Source organism: Pseudorca crassidens, chromosome 2, assembly GCF_039906515.1.
Source record: "Pseudorca crassidens isolate mPseCra1 chromosome 2, mPseCra1.hap1, whole genome shotgun sequence".
NCBI lineage: Eukaryota > Metazoa > Chordata > Mammalia > Artiodactyla > Delphinidae > Pseudorca > Pseudorca crassidens.
The window spans coordinates 32500290-32518570 of NC_090297.1; positions in this window are offsets into that span (position 1 = coordinate 32500290).

Genomic DNA, 18281 nt, shown 5'->3' on the forward strand with positions numbered 1-18281 from the left:
GTGCACAGGCTTCTCATTGCGGTGGCTTCTCTTGTTGTGGAGCACAGGTTGTAGGCACGTGGGCTTCAGTAGTTGCGGCACGTGGGCTCAGTAGTTGTGGCTTGCGGGCTCTAGAGCACAGGCTCAGTGGTTGTGGCACATGGGCTTAGTTGCCCCGCGGTATGTGGGATCTTCCCGGACCAGGGATCGAAACTAGGTCCCCTGCATCGGCAGGCAGATTCTTAACCACTTCACCACCAGGGAAGCCCCTGCATGACATCTTATTTCATCATTTTACTTTAAACCTTTTGTGTCTTTATATTTACATTTCACCTCTTGTAAACAGTACATAGTTGGGTCTTGATTTGTTTTCCAGCCTGATAATCTTTGCCTTTTAATTAGAGTGGCCCACCTACATTTAAAGTAATTATAGACATGATTGGGTTTAATTTTATCAACTTGTTATTTTCTTTTATCTTCTCTCTTGTTTCTTGGTCCCTTCTTTCCTGTCTTCTTTTGGTATAATTGAGTATATTTTAGCATTTTATTTTATCTCCTCTACTGGCATTTTATTTATTTTTTTAAAAAATTTTATTTATTTATTTTTTATTTTTGGTTGTGTTGGGTCTTTGTTGTTGCGTGCGGGCTTGCCGTGAGCGGGGGCTACTCTTCATTGTGGTGCACGGGCTTCTCATTGCGGTGGCTTCTCTTGTTGTGGAGCACGGGCTCTAGGCGCACCGGCTCAGTAGCTGTGGCTCACAGGCTCTAGAGCGCAGGCTCAGTAGTTGTGGCGCACGGCACAACTACTTAGTTGCTCCGCGGCATGTGGGATCCTCCCAGACCAGGGCTCGAACCCATGTCCCCTGCATTGGCAGGCGGATTCTTAACCACTGAGCCACCAGGGAAACCCCTCTACTGGCATCTTAATGATATCTCTTTGTATTCTTTTATTAGTGATTGCTGTGGGGATTTACAATATGCTCCTCTATCTTATCACAGTCTACTTAGAAGTAATATCATACCACCTCATGTATAATGTAAGAACCTCACGACAGTATAATTTCATTGCCACCCGTCCTGTTCATTATACTGTTTTTGTTGTATATTTTACTTCTACATATGTTATAAACCCCACAATATGTTGTCATTATTTTTTGCTTTAAGAAGTCCATTGACCTTTTTTCCAAGAGAAATAAAAATATTTTATCTTCATAAGAACCTATAACGTTTGTATTTTTAGAATTAAATTCCACAAATAGTTTAGGTACTATCTTCTATTACTGTTTCAACATGGCTGTTCTTGGCTTTGCATTTGCCTGGGGTACCGTGACTTCTTAACTGGTTTCTGAGTTCTCATAAAGGCATTCTGAACTGTATATTGTTGTTAAGTCTGTATCTTTGTTGGGGAGCAAGGTTTGGACTTCCTATTGCACCATCTTGCTGACATCACTCTCCAAAAGTCCACTGACTTTTTTTTTTAAATAAGTTTATTTATTTATTTATTGGCTGTATTGGTCCTTCCTTGCTGCATGTGGGCTTTTCTCTAGTTGCAGCAAGCAGGGGCTACTCGTTGTTGTCGTGTGTGGGCTTCTCACCATGGTGGCTTCTCTTGCTGCAGCGTATGGACTCTAGGCGCACAGCTTTCAGTAGTTGCGGCACGTGGGCTCAGTAGTTGTGGCTCACGGGCTTTGTTGCTCCGCAGCATGTGGGATCTTCCCAGACCAGGGCTCAAACCCGTGTCCCCTGCATTGGCAGGCAGATTCTTAACCACTGCGCCACCAAGGAAGCCCCCACTGACTTTTAAAGAATTTAGAAAGTAAAAAATAATATACTTCATGTTTATCAACATATTTACCATTTCCAGTGCTCTTCCTTCTTTTGTGTAAATCCATAGTGACATTTTGTATAATTTCCATTCAAGCTGAAGTCCCTTCTACATCATTTCACACATTTGGGTCTTTGGTGACAAATTCAACTTCAATCTAACTGAAATTTCTTCATTTTGTCTTCATTTTTGAAATATATTTTCATTGGACCTTGAATTCTAGATTTGCAGGGGTCTTTTTGTTTGTTTTGTTTTAGCACTTTAAAGATATTGTTCCAGTGTCATCTGGGATCCACTGTTTCTAGTGACTACTCAGTTGTCATTTTTATAGTTGTTTCCCTGTATGTAATATGTTTTTTGAAAATCTCTGGCCACTTTTAAGTTATTTCTTTATTTTTAAGTTTTCAATAGTTTGACTATTATGTATTCTGATGTGGTTTGATTTGTACTAAACATACTTTGTGTTTCTGAGCTTCCTGTATATATAGATTGCTACGGTTTTTTAAAAAATTAAATTTAGAAATTTGTTAGCAATGTTTCCTCAAAAATTTGTTATTTCTCATAATCTCTCTCTAATCTTTCTGGAACTCTAATTATACATATATTGGACCCTTCAGTAGTGTCCCATAGATCATGAAATTTGTGATTATTTTTTCCCAATCTTTTATTTTTCTCTATGATTCAGGCTGCTTGATTCCTATTATCTTGTCTTACATGTATGGATTATTTCTTTAGTTGTGTCAAATCTGCTATTAATTCATCCAATACATTTTAAAATTCCAGATATTGTATTTTTCATTTCTAGGCTTTCCATTTGGTTCTTTTCTACTGTTTCCAAGTCTCTCCTGAACTTCCTCATTTTTTTACCTAATATGAAATCCATCTTTTCTTGTAGACTATTAAACGTATATTTTCATGGTTATTTTAAAGTCCTTGGGTGCTAATTCCAATATCTGGATTGTCTATAGCTCTGTTTCTTTCTCTTTTTTTTTGAATTTTATTTATTTTTTATAGAGCAGGTTCTTCTTAGTTATCTATTTTATACATATTAGTGTATATGTGTCAATCCTAATCTCCCAGTTCATCCCACCACCCACCCCTGCCACTTTCCCCCCTTGGTGTCCATATGTTTGTTCTGTACATCTGTGTCTCTATTTCTGTATGGCTCTGTTTCTATTGACTTATTTTTCTATTTGACTATGAATTACATTTTTTTGGTTTCTTGGTTTCTTCAGTATATATATATATATATATATACACTGGACATGAATGATGTGCTATAGAGACTCTGAATTTTGTAATATTCTTCTGAAGAGTGTCAGAGTGTCAAAATATTTTTCAGCCAACAGTTAACTTACTGGTGGATCATCCTGAACCTACGGATGTTAGCTTTTTGTTGGGGTAAGTCTACTTTTGGTTCTGCTCCTAGATCTAGGGTATATCTCTTAGTTATAGGATATAGAGGTTTTTCCTAAGCTGTGGTCTTTCTGGGATTTTAATAGAATCCTGGGTATTTGCCAAGCATTTCTAACCTAGCATAATTTAAACTCCAAACTGCCTTTCTTGCAGTGGACAGCAGCTAAAATCTTTGCTCAGTTCTCTCATCCTTCATTATGGATTTCTCCGTGGGGTACTTGGAGTCTTGTTTGTGCATGTGCAATTCAGAAGTTAGCCAAGGATTAGAGGCAGTTTATGTACAAATTTTTGGCCATCCCTCCTTTTGGCTCTTTTGTTTCTGGTGTTTTCCCCTAAATTTTTAGTCACTGTGGCAGCTATGAACTCTGTCCTCTGATTCATCAAACCGATAGGATTCTGGATTTCTGTTTGAATTTTAGTTTCCCTGTGCTGTGAAAATTGAGAAATACCTTTGGCAGAAAATCCACATCTAGCGTGGCTCCCTTATTTTAAATGCTGAATCCTCCTTCAGTTTGTGCCTGCTTTTGGTCACTTTCCTGTTCCATAATTTAGTTTTTTTGTTGAATATTTTGACAACTTCCTCCACTGTTACCAGAACTGGAACTCAGCCCAATTTAGGAATTTAACAACTATTTAGTGAACACCTGCTTTATACTGGGTAGGTATAACTTTGAACAAGGTAGACGCTTCACAGAGCTCACACTTGGGGGTGGGGGGGTCAGATAAAAAAGAAGCATGCTGTAGGCTGTGTTATAGGAAGCTTGGAGGACTATGGGGGCCAAGGATATATTGATGTCAACTCTCTAACAAGGATTTTGCTAAGGGTCCTATTTGTAGCTCCTTCTCAGATATGCTTAGCTCAACCAAAAAATTTCCTTGATCTTTTCTTTCTTTTTGCTCTTCCTCCCTCATTTCCTTCCCTCCACTCATCTTCTTTCCCTTCCTTCTTTCCAAAATATTCGCTGCACATTTTTTTCTATACCCGGGCACTGTTCTGTGTACTACAGAGGGTGTGGTTATCCTTAGCTGGTCCTTAAAGACTCTCCCCTCCAGAAAGTCTTCCCAGCCTCTACAACCTGGATTAGCCAAGAGCACATGACTGAAATTCATTAAAAAAAATTTTTTTCCACGGACTTACTTACTATGTTTCCGGCCTATAGTGTGAGGAATTAATTAAGTGACAAAATCATAAAAAGGATAGCTAAAAACTACTATTTATTAGGAACATTTATCATTTATATATTTGTATTATTATAATATAATTATATATTTATAATAATACATATTGAGCACTTGCTAGATGACAAATATTGTACTAGTGTGTTATGTGCATTTGGTTGTTAAGTCCTCACAGCCCCTCGATGAGGTTGGTCCCTTGATTATTCCCATTTTATGACAAGAAGACAGGCTTAGAGGAATGAAGTGATTTCCCCTTGAGCTCTGCACAAAAGTGGGTGACAGAGCAGGGAGTGGAATGAAATCCAGCCCCGCCACAAGCCTGCCATCGCTTTTATTTTGCTGCTCCTAGCCCTTCTTTTTTTAAATTAATTAATTAATTAATTTGTGTATTTATTTTTGGCTGCGTTGGGTCTTCGTTGCTGCGCGAGGGCTTTCTCTAGTTGCAGAGAGCGGGGGCTACTCTTCGTTGCGGTGCGCGGGCTTCTCATTGCGGTGGCTTCTCTCGTTGGGAGCACCGGCTCTAGGCGTGCGGGCTCCAGTATTTGTGGCACTCGGGCTCCAGTAGTTGTGGCTCACGGGCTCTAGAGCGCAGGCTCAGTTCTTGTGGCACACGGGCTTAGTTTCTCCGCGGCATGTAGGATCTTCCCCGAAGAGGTCTCGAACCCGTGTCCCCTGCATCGGCAGGTGGATTCTTAACCACTGAGCCACCAGGGAAATTCCTCTTAGTGAATTCTTAGACTTGAGGCCTGTGCCACTCCAGTTTACAATACTCGGATCTCTAATCTCTAATCTTCCAATCCCTGATCCTTTCTCTGCAATTCTGATGGGAAGGAGATGTGGACTTGGGTCACGAATAAAAGGTCACGACCCCTTCCCCACCCATTCCTCCCTCTCTGTGAGAGTCCAACTCCTGGCCTGCAGAAAATCAGGGTTCTGGTCCTCTGGTGTCACCTAGTGGTTCTCTGCCGCATAACACCATGCTGAAAACTTCACAAGGTGAATAAAAGCCTTTTTCTCAGGTGGAAAAGTCCCTAGGGAGATGGAATGGAGAGAGAAGATAAAACACGGTGGGAAGTCACTGAGGGAGAGATCACAGCTTCTGGGGAATTACACCTCAGAAATTGTATTCAGCTAAACTTGGGTCCTGAATCTACCACAAACTAATTGTGTGACCTTGGGCAAGTCACTTCACCTCTTTGAACCTCAGTTTCCTCATTTGTAAAACAGAGGCAACACTAATGCCTCTTGATGTCCATGAAGTGCTTAGCACGGTGCCCTGCAAGCTTTGGATATTTATTTTAGGTAGAAGGAACTTTGTAAGTAAAGACAGGGAACAGGACGAATGTTCAGAGCACAGGTAACATGAGCCCTCCTCCCTGCTGGAATGGGGTGGGGGTAGCGGAGCACGGGTCTCTTAGCCACAGCACAGTGAGAGGAGCTAGAAGCCCTTCTTGGAACCAGCTGCCCATTCTAAGCAGAGCCCCAGCCTTAAGTAGGTTTGCTCCCCTGGACTCTGGCTGCTGTCATATGCCTAGCAGAAAATGCCAACCACCATTCTTCCTTCTCAAGCCAGAGCAGAGCTCCTCCAGACTCCTGTGAACTGCCCAATCCTGGTCTTGGTTCCATATTCCCCCCTATTTCTTGCATCTGATTCTTTCCCAGTTCTGGTACAACATTAGTAAACCCCAGTGCTGGCTCCCATGAGTTATATTCTCCTTGTTTTCCTCCTGCTTTTCTATAGGTGTCCCTTCTCAAGTTCCTTTGTGGGTTTCTTTTCTCTGCATACCCTTATTTACCACTCCAAAGGGTCCTGTCTTGTCCTTTTCTTCTTAATGCATATGTTCTTCTTGGGCCACCTAACCCACTCCACTGACTTTAGCTATCACTTAAGTTTTCCCCAGAGCCTCAGAGCACTTATCCAACTGCTTCTTGGATGTTCCCCAGGTATCACCAACTTGATATGTCCAAAATGAAATGATCTGCTTGCCCCCAAGCTTGCTCTTCTTCCTGTGTGGCCCACACAGCCAATGGTTCCTTTGCCCTGTTGCTTAAGCCAAAAATCTGGGTGTCAGCCTGGACTCTTCCCTCTCTTCTCCCCCAGAAGTATTATCACCATGTTCCAGTCACAATACCTCACATATGTTTATCAATCCATCCCCACTGCAACTCTGGACTCCAGCTTCTTTTGCTTGGATTACAACCACCTCTGAATTTGACTCTTTGCCTCAGTTTTGCCCCTTGTTGGTTTGTTGTGTTCCCTTCTGGAGGCTCTATGGGAGAGTCCATTTCCTAGCCTTTTCCACATTCTAGAGGCTTCCCACATTCCTTGGTTCATGATTCCCATCCTCCATCTTCAAAGCCAGAAAAATTACATCTCTCTGACCATTCGTTCAGAGTCAAATTTCTCTATGCTTCTCTCTTCTGTTTTCCTCTAATTAAAAAAAAAATCACATTTCCTTGTGATTGCATTTGGACCCACGTATAATCTGGGGTAATCTCTCCATCTCAAGATCCTTAACTTCATTATATCTACAAAGATCCTCCTACAAATTCACAGATTCTGGGGATTAGGATGTGGACACGAGAGCTCTTATTTTACCCACCATAGTCATCTCTCTGCCCTCCAAGTATGTCTGTCTTACATGAAAAATACATTCACCTCATTCCAAAAAGTTCCCCCAAAGTCTCAACCCACTAAAGTATCTACTCAAAGTCCAAAATCTCATCAGCTCAAAAGTCTCAAGTCTCACCACTGAAATTGTCTGTGTTTGTTAGGTATTGGATGACACTCAGTATAATCTAGTGAAGTTTCTCTCCATCTGTGGACCTGTAAGCTCTCTGCTCCCCAAATAGAATGGTGCTACTGGCATAAGGTAACAGTTATAGATATTCGTGTACAAAAAGAGAGAAAAAGAAGAGATAAAGGAATCACCAGTCCCAAGTAATTTCAAAGTTAAGTTGGACAAACTCCAGTAAGTTTCAAGGCCTAGGAATAATACACTGTAGCTCAAGGCTCAGCTCTCCAGGCCCACAGATCTGCCTCCTGAGTCATTTTTCTTTTTTCTTGAAAGATAGCAGCTGTTTCAAGGCTAGTTTTATCAGCCTGTTTCTTGCCTGTAGAATTTTGGGAGTCATGTAATCTTCTTTCATTTCATCCTCTCTGTCCCTTTCAGTCCAAGTTCCACTGTTTCTCCTGGTATAAAATTCTCAAGAACCTTGTAGGTCTCTCACGTAAGTCCCAAGAATTCACTCCATTAGACAAGAGGCTCCTCCACAGATCTGCCCTAGATCGTTTCATTTCTATTTTTGGCTTCTGTTGAGATAGCTGAGGGGAATCTCTGGGTCACATACGTAATCTTTCCAAAAAGCCTTTATACGGCTGAATGCGCAAATCTTTGGATCTTTCAGAGAAATTAACAAAAGATTGTCCAGCACATCCTCAGCCTTTCCCCTGAAGCAGCTTTCCTGGCTGTGAATCTCTTCATTTTAATATCATGTGCAATTTAGATAGGCTGAGAATTCCCCAAATCATCAAGTCCTGGTTCTTTTTTGTTGGTCAGTTCTTCTTTCAATTTATGTTTCCCCTCTCATTTTACCGTAAGTGGCAAGAAACCAGGCCACACCCTTCAACTCTTTGCTTGGAAATCTCCTCAGCTAAATATCCAAGTTCATTGTTGATAAGTTCTGCTTTCCACAGAACTGCAGGGCACACAGTCCTAAGGTTTGGGGGTTTTTGGTTTGTTTGTTTTTTTTGGCCACTGGGTATCACCCTTTCCTCCAGTTTCCAATGACATGTTCCTCATCTCCTTCTGAGCCTGAGGCCTCACAGGCAGCACCTCTAGCATTCATATTGCTACCAAGTCTGTTCATGCTGATTTAGGTATCCTGCAAGTCGATTTATGTTTTCTCTGCCATGCTTCTTTCTGAGTCCTCACTGGCAGAGTCATTAGTCTCCATATTTCTACTAAGTTTGTTCAAGGTGATCTCGGTTTTTTTCGTTCATACCCCTCAGAGTTTCTCCCGCCTCTTCCCACAGTCCAATTCCAAAGTCACTTCCACTTATTCAGGTATCTGTTACAGCAGCCCCAAATCTGTATTATTAGTTCTTATTGCTGTTGTAACAAATTACCTCAAACGCAGTGGCCTAAAACCACACAAGTCTGTGGTCTCAAAGTTCTGTGGGTCAGAAGTCCGACACTGGGCTAAAATCAAGATGTGAGCATGGCCGTCTTCCTTTCCAGAGACTCTAGAGGAGAGTCTATTTCCTTTACTTTTCTACCTTCTAAAGACTTCCTAGGACTTCCCTGGTGGCACAGTGGTTAAGAATCCGCCTGCCAATGGAGGGGACACGGGTTCGATCCCTGGTCCGGGAATATCCCACATGCTGCGGAGCAACTAAGCCCGTGCACCACAACTACTGAGCCTCCACTCTAGAACCCATGAGCCACAACTACTGAGCCTGCGTGCCACAACTACTGAAGCCCGCATGCCTATAGCCTGTGCTCTGCAGCAAGAGAAGCCACCACAATAAGTCCTCTGCACCCCACTAAAGAGTAGCTAAATAAATAAATAGGACCCAATTCATTATTTAATAAATAAATAAATAAAGGCTTCCTATATTCCTTGGCTCATGGCCCTCCTTTTCCATTTTTCACAGCCAGCCATGGTACATCTTTCTTATCATTCTTCCATAGCAAATCTCCTCTGCCTCTCCCTCCTGCCCTCCCCCCACTTCCATAGAGCCCATCGGCTAATCTAGGATAATCTCCTCATCTCAAGAGCATTAATTTAATCATGCCTGCAAAATCCCTTTGGCCACGTAATGTAACATATTCACAGGTTCCAGAGGTTAGGATGTGGAAATCTTTGGGAAGCCATTATTCTGCCTACCACGCCCCTGCAAATTTTAGCCAGTGTGGTCTCTCCAAACAAATTCAGTCATGTTAGTTCCCTGCTTAAGATTCTTTCTTTTTTTTTTTTTTTTGCGGTATGTGGGCCTCTCACTGTTGTGACCTCTCCAGTTGCGGAGCACAGACTCCGGATGCACAGGCTCAACGGCCATGGCTCACGGGCCTAGCTGCTCCGTGGCGTGTGGGATCTTCCCGGACCGGGGCACGAACCTGTGTCCCCTGAATCGGCAGGGGGACTCAACCCCTGCACCACCAGGGAAGCCCCAAGATTCTTATTTTTTTAATTAAAAAAAATTTTTTTTTAATTTAAAAAATAATTATTTATTTTTTGGCTGCATTGGGTCTTCGTTGTGGTGCGCGGGCTTCTCATTGCAGTGGCTTCTCCTATTGCGGAGCACGGGCTCGAGGCGCACAGGCTTCAGTAGTTACAGCACGCAGGCTCAGTAGTGGTGGCTCACGGGCTTAGTTGCTCCGCGGCATGTAGGATATTCCCGGACCAGGAATCGAACCCGTGTCCCCTCCATTGGCAGGCGGATTCTTAACCACTGCGCCACCTGGGAAGTCCACTGCTTAAAATTCTTAAATGAGTTTTGTCTTGGGGGAAAACATATCATGTTGTACACCTGAAATTAATATAATGTTATATGTCAATTATACCTCAATTAAAAAACTGAAAAAACAAACCTAAAATGAATCTTGAATGGCTCCCCATGGACTTCAGGATACAGACCAAATTCCTATTGTAGCTGTTATAAAGCAACTTTTGTGATCTGGCCGTCCTTACCCACTGGACAGTCTCTCACCTTCCCCTGCAGTCCTGCCTCAAGCACCCTGCAATACAGCCTCATGCAGCCACTTAGTTCCCATGCTGCCACCAAGGTCATTGTTCATTGAGTTCAGTATCGAGTTTAGTTGAGCATCATCCTCTCTTGAAAGCCTTCCCTGTGTTAGGTGTTTCCCTCCAACGCCTTCCAGCATGTTTCTCAAGGCAGGGTGTGTCCTATGACATTGGAATGACCTGTGGACTTTTCAGTCTCCCCCACTAGATTGTAAACTCCATGAGGGCAGGGACTGTGTCTGCCCCATTGCTGTGTCCTCTATGTGTGCCCCGCAAGGGTCCACTATGAAATAGGCTCTTCATGAGTTTGCTTTGAGAAGTAATGGACACGATTCCTTCCAGCTCACACATTCTGTTCTGTGAACTCTCACTGCAGGATGCGCTGGAGGATTTTGGCAGAGGTGTCCAAGGCAATCATCATGTTCGTGGGAGTGATGCTGAGCTGTGAATGACAGAGGCAGAAGTGAGAGCCTTGAGTGGCCAGACCATTGCCTCGCTAATAGTTTCTGCTGATTCCCAGCTCAGAAGGCAACTCTTCTAGACCCAACTGTCACACCCCAGGGTAGTCAAGGAGTTTCCCTTCTGTTGATGGAAAGGAGACTCCTCAGCTCTAAAGGTTCATGTTTGCTTTTATTTTTTATTGTTTTTTGTGAAAAACAAAATAGTAAGTAGCATCCAGACTCCCACCTCTTAAAAATGCTTTCTCTCTCAAGCTCTCTCTCTCTCCCCACCACCATACACCCAATCTGCTTTTCTTCAACATATCAACGCATCATGGATTTCTTTGATCAGTACATAAAGACTCTTCTTTTTTTAAATAAGTTTATTTATTTATTCATTCATTCATTTATTTTGGCTGCGTTGGGTCTTCACTGCTGCACGTGGGCTTTCTCTAGTTGCAGTGAGCGGAGGCTACTCTTCGTTGCAGTGCACGGGCTTCTCATTGCACTTGCTTCTCTTGTTGTAGAGCATGGGCTCTAGGTGCGCGAGCTTCCGTAGTTGTGGCTCGTGGGCTCTAGAGCGCAGGCTCAGTAGTTGCAGCACACAGGCTTAGTTGCTCCGCGGCATGTGGGATCTTGCCAGACCAGGGCTCGAACCCGTGTCCCCTGAGTTGGCAGGCGGATTCTTAACCACTGCGCCACCAGGGAAGCCCTTTTCCATTATAGTTTATTACAAGATACTGGATATAGTTCCTTGTGCTATGCAGTAAATCCCTGTTGTTTATCTGTTTTATATACAGTAGCGTGCATCTGTTAATCTCATACTCCTAATTTATCTCTCCAACTCCCCTTCCCCTTTGGTAACCATAAGTTTGTTTTCTATGTCTGTGAGTCTGTTTCTGTTTTGTGTATAGATTCATTTGTATCATTTTTTAGATTCCACATATAAGTGATATCATATAATATTTGTCTTTCTCTGTCTGGCTTACTTCACTTAGTATGATGATCTCTAGGTCCATCCACGATTGCTGAACATCTTTTAATGTGACTAGGATTACATAAACAGTGGATGCCACTGAATACGCATCTTAAGGTGCTTTTGCTATTATTTCTGACTAGGAACATCTTTTAATGTGTTAGGATTACATAAACAGTGGATGCCACTGAATACGCATCTTAAGGTGCTTTTGCTATTATTTCTGCAGGATCCATCCCCAGAAGAGGAGTCCCTTGTTCAGTAGTACGTGCATTTAAATACCACTCCAACTATGTATCAAACCACTTTCTGAGAAGTTTGTAACCTCTTTTATGCTCCCACCATGGTTTGTGGGCCTGCCATTTTTCTACACCCTCACTAATACCAGACCTTACCTATATTTCATGTGTTTGCGATCGTGATAGGAAAAACATGCGCTAGCCAAGTAATTCCTTTTCTTTTTATTAGTAGGGAGGTTGTGCCAGACATTTTCATGACACCATTTTGATCTGGTTGACATTTTCACTCTATGTTTATGAATATAAATGTTTTAATCAGAATTGTACCCAGTATTTTACAGACCTAATATTTTCAACACCTCTACTGTTCCAATGAGTTACCCAAAGGTATACCACAAGTGGCAGAACTAGGTTCAGAAATCAGCTCTCTTAAACTCTAATTTGAAAAGATACATGATCCCTAATGTTCATAGCAGCACTATTTACAATAGCCAAGACATGGAAGCAACCTAAATGTCCACTGACAGGTGAATGGATAAAGAAGATGTGGTACATATATACAATGGAATACTACTCAGCCATAAGAAAGAATGAAATAATGCCATTTGCAACAACATGGATGGACCTAGAGATTATCATACTAAGTGAAGTAAGTTAGACAAAGAAAGACAAATATCAAATGATATCAGTTATATGTGAAATCTAAAATATGATACAAATGAATTTATTTACAAAACAGAAACACACTCACAGACATAGAAAACAAACTTATGGTTACCAAAGGGGAAAGGGGGTGGGGGAGGGATAAATTAGGAGTATGGGATTAACAGATATACTGTTTATACTATATATAAAATAGATAAATAACAAGGTCATACTGTATAGCACAGGGAACTGTATTCAATTTCCTTCAATAAGCCATAATGGAAAAGAATATGAAAAAGAATATATATATGTATGTATAACTGAATCACTTTGCTGTACACCAGAAACTAACACAACATTGTAAATCAACTATGCTTCAATTTAAAAAAAAGAAAGAAAATCAGCTCTCTTGAATCCCAGTTCCACACTATTTCCTCTAGCTCATGCCCACTCACCATGGCAGGAAGCAGCTGCATGAAAACAGAAAACCCCAGGTTACAAACATGGGCTTATTTCACAGTTTTCTTTCTCTGGTTCCGAGTTTAAGCTTCTCTGAAAGAACCAGTCATGTCACTATTCTACTCCATCACATAATCTATTCATTCTATAATTTTTTTTGAGTGCTCAGAACTGAGAAAGTGATGTTTAGGCAACAGCCTGTAGATGAGCAGAAACACGCTAGATGATCCCTTGAGTGTTTTGGGCAGAACACTAATTTGTCACCCACTTAAGCCAATAGTCTTTAACTATTCATTCAAAATGTATTCAACTGAGAGCAGAATACTGTATAAGGGAAGGTGGGAGAGGGAGACCTATTGAGGGAAGTATTCTTTTACTCCTCCATTATCCTAAGCAATTCAACTCTAGCCCAAACTTGCAAAACAAAAGCCCTACTTTTAACCAAATCTACCTATCCTCTCTAAAGGCAGTTGCTGGAACACACGCTAGTAGGTTTCAAACCCTCCATCCCACCCAAAAGTAGTACACATTATTCTTGAAAGGGGTTTGTTTTGTTTTGTTTTTTAATATAACCAGTCTTTATGTTTCCAGGGTTTCCTCTTATGATTTGGGGTCTGGATCTGTGTGGGAGCTAGCCAAGTGAAGAGGAGGGATGGAGTGGGGATGAGGGGTGTGGAGTAAGGCATGGTCTTCTGGGCAGCGGGACCAGCCAATGGAGATCCAGAGGGGAAAAGAATCCTGACCTAGAAGGACCAAAATTATGTCAGGCTGGAGGGGAAAGGAGTGGGGGAAAGTCTGACATCAGAGTTTTTTCCTTCTCTTCTACATATTATATTAGAAAAATATCTTCAAATCTGTTATTTCTATCACATGTCATACTTTTCAACTCATTTTTATATCTCTCAGTATATTTTTGTATTTGTTATATCATTTTTATATCAAATCATTTATATCTGTTATATTTGTGGTGTCTTCTAGAATATGCATCAAGGAGCTAGATGATGAGATCAATGCCAATGGTCCCCTTACTCTCACCCTCCGCCCCTACAGAAATACGTTACTTAACCAGTCTCTATGTTTGCAAAAATAGTAATGCTGGGAAGAAAGTTACAATACATAATTAATTGTGGATTTACTGGATTGTCTCCTTTGTACAGTGCTAGAATGGGAGCTCAAGGTCTGATTTTTTGGGGAATTCCCTGGTGGTCCAGTGATTAGAACTCCGAGCTTTCACTGCCAAGGGTTCAGTCCCTGGTCAGGGAAGTAAGATCACACAAGCTGCATGGTGACTAAGATCCCGCAAGCAGCGCAGCTCGGCCAAAAAAAAGTCTGATTTTTTAAAGTATTTAATATATTGCTGGTGGTTTTCCAGAAAAAAAAATTAAACCAATTTAAATTTCTAACAATAGTAAATGGAAATGCATAGTTCCTTATATCTTTAACAATGCTGGTATTATAATTAAACTTCTTTTGCTAACCTGGTAAGTTTTTAAAAACCTCGTTTACATATGCATTTCTTTCATTACTAATAAGGCTAAATATTTTTCTTATGTTTATTAACCATTTGTACATTTTCTGTGAATTGTCTTTGAATGATTCTTTGTCCATTTTTCTATTGGCGGGCATTTTATTGATTTATAGTATAGTATTAGGATATTATCATTTTGTCAGTTTTGTAATACATATTTTTCCAGCTTGTTGCTTGCTTTTATATATAATTTATGATTTTTATAGCATATAGATTTACATTTTTTGTACATGTGAAATCTTCTATGGTTTTCATACTTAGATAATTCCATGGAAACAGCCTCTAAATAGTCACCTTTACAAAACTCATTTTGAGGGCTTCCCTGGTGGTGCAGTGGTTGAGAATCCGCCTGCCAATGGGAAGGGACACGGGTTTGAGCCCTGGTCCGGGAAGATCCCACATGCTGTGGAGCAACTATGCCTGTGCGCCACAACTGCTGACCCTGTGATCTAGAGCCTGCGAGCCACAACTACTGAGCCTGCGTGCCTAGAGCCCGTGTTCCACAACGAGAGAAGCCACCACAATGAGAAGCCCGTGCACCACAACGAAGACCCAACGCAGCCAAAAATAAATCAAGTAAATAAATAAATAAAACTGATTTAATGTGTTATAAATTGTGCTTAAAGATATCCTTGCATTCAACTATAATTATTCCTTTTGAATAAATTCATTAAAGTGGAATTATTATCATGACTGAACATGCAATATTCTAAGACATTTAATATATATTTCTGAATTGTTCCCCAGAATTGTGTTAACAAATCTGTACCCCTCCCCACAGCAGTATACAGGATTACTGGTTTTCTACCTCCTAGACCAAATGAGGGTATCATAATTTTAAAAGCTTTGCCAATATAACAGGTGAAACCAATTTTATTATTCTATTAATTTGTATTTATTTTTAGTGAGAGCAAATTTTTTTCATATGTTTATTGATCATTTTGTTTTTTAGTGAAAGTACCTGCACATATCACCTACCCTATTTTTCTATTGGGACATTTAATGTATTAAATGCTCCCACAATTGCATTTCTCTGAATTTTTCTTAGATTACTATTTTTGCCTCTTGTTGGTGCTATGTTATTTAATGCATGAAGTTTTGTGACTTCAGTTATAAAGTGGGGTCAAAAAATAGGCCTGCTGCTCATAGTTAATAATAAGGATAGGCCCCCTTTGTTGGGACTTCCCTGGCAGCGCAGTGGTTAAGAATCCGCCTGCCAATGCAGGGGAAACGGGTTCAAGCCCTGATCCAGGAAGATCCCACATGTCACGGAGCAACTAAGCCCCTGCACCACAACTACTGAGCCTGCGCTCTAGAGCCCGTGAACCACAACTACTGAGCCTGTGCACCACAACTACTGAAGCCCATGTGCCTAGAGCCCGTGCTATACTACAGAGAAGCCACCGCAATGAGAAGCCTGCACACCGCAACCAAAAGTAGCCCCCGCCCCCATTCGCCGCAACTAGAGAAAAGTCTGCGTGCAGCAACGAAGACCCAACGCAGCCAAAAATAAATAAAATATATAAATTTTATTTTTTTAAAAAAAGGATAGGCCCCCCTTTGTTAAATACCTACAATATCCCAGATACTTCTTAGGTACTTCTCATATATTATTTCAAATGTTCATAACCACCACTTTAATCCCATGTTAGAGATAAGAACACCGAGGCACATGAAGGTTAAGTAGGTTGAGGTCACATAGAGAGCAAGTGGAGAGCTCTTCATTATTTCTAATCCTCATGACAACTTGTGTGGTGTTATTTTCTCTGCATTCCAAGCACCCATTTTCCATTCTTTCTAAGGTCACTCACAGGAGCCCCTTGTCCAATATGGTATCTTGTAGGTGGTTTTTGGAAACAGCAGAGGGCTGGTGAGTCAGATAGACAGCAAGAACTGTCTCCAGCCTTTTCAGAGGGCAAAGGTTGGTGGAGTGGACAGTACTCTCCAGCCCTCTCAGAGGCTGTGGAGGTAAATCCCCCACCAGTAACGAGGAGCAGGTGTGTGGCCATGTGATCTCTGTCTCAAGAAGCCATGGAGTGGCTGCCCAGCTGGGTTCAGTACCACAGACCAGGCCAGAGGAGCCAGGGGAGAAGTCACGAGCTTCTCCAGCCACGACCTTCAGCAGGGTACCCAAACAGAACCAGCCGTACCTCAGGGTACATTAGCACCAGATATGTAGGGATCAGATCAGACCCATCACACCGTTTTGGAGATTAGCAAAAGGCACAGAAGACAATGTACAAACCTGAGGTCCCTACTCCATGACACCATAAGAGCATGACCAGAAGAGGTCCAGGAATCAATGAGGACTTCAAGAACGGAGGAAAGTGGGCTTCAAGAATGGGTGATACACCTGTTTCCTGGTAAGAGACAAAACCAAGAGAAAGACTGTATTATTGGTGAAAAACTGAATTTGTGTGGCAATTTGCAAATCTGGGCTACGTCCTGTTCAGGCACTAGTTGTATAATATATTTGGGTAATAGGGTCCCATCTTGCTGGATCAAGGGAAATTCCTTACTCGAGGGTACTGACAAAGTTATTTGGAGGTCTGTTGAGTCTACCTGGATGAATATTCCAAGTATATGGTACTTAAAGGGCTGAGAACCTAAAAGCCTTCTTAAACTCAGGAACTTATTGGAAAGAACCAAAAGAACACCATTGTCGAATAGGTTTAGTCATGTGAAGAACATTTCTGTATCATCTTCTAAAACATTTTTTTATAAAGTCATTTCTCTTTAAGAAAAATAAGCAATAATATTCTGTCCTACTATGCTTGTTCATTCATTACAAATAATGGTTGCAAGCCTCCAGAGTTGAGAGACTTCTGAAGACACAAAGTAGGGAACAGATCCAACTGATCCTACACTTTACCAGGAATCACAGGGACAAGTCATAGATGAGGAGTTCCTTTGCACTTGTCCCACTCTCCTTGGAAATATCCACTCCTGTTCCATTTTTCTGGTGACTTCTTGGTGCAGGGAGTGCCATTCTGGAGTGTCCCAGCTTTGGTGGAGAGCAGTGGTTCTTGCATCATAGATGTCCCATCTCCTCCCTTCCCATCATTTGGAAGAGGTGATAGAGGGCAGGACTGAGAGGTTTATGGAGAGAGGAGGAACTCTATGACCTTGCAAATGTTTCACACACACTGGAGCAGTACCCATCTCTCTCTTGGCATTTGTTGGAGATTGCCCATTTCAGAAATTTCACAGGAAAGGGCTCTGGACAGGAAAACAGAACCCTGGTTCTAGTCTGAGCCCTGTCCTTTTCTAGTTAACCTGGAGCTAGAATCTGGTTGGAGTCTGCATTTATTCTGGTGATACATACAAAATTTAATGACTAATTCTTTGATTCCTCAAAGAAGTGATTCTTAACCTTGTTTGGGTTATGCATATTTTTCAAATCTAGGACCCACTCCTCAGAAGAGTGAACACACCCACACACCCATGAAATTTGTCTTATAATTTCAGAGGGTTGACAAGGCACTAAAGTCCACCTATGGACCCAGGTTAAGATACGCTCCAAGCTTTAATGATATTAGGAACATTGTGAAGTTCAACCTCCTCAGCACAGCAGACAAGGTCCTTTATAATATGGCCCTTTGCTCCTTCTCCAGCTTTTCCTAACACTCATCACATGTACCCTTTCTAACAATTCACAGTTCTCCTTTTCCACTTCTGCCTTTTCATGAATACGTATATCTCTGCCTGGAATGTCCTTCTGCTTGATTGCCTGGAAACTAACTCTGTTAAGACAGAGTTAAGCACTTCTTTTTGTGTGTTATAGGTACCAAAACAGGGCATTTTGATGGGCTGTTTGATCAATGGTATCAGACAGTCACTATGTCAA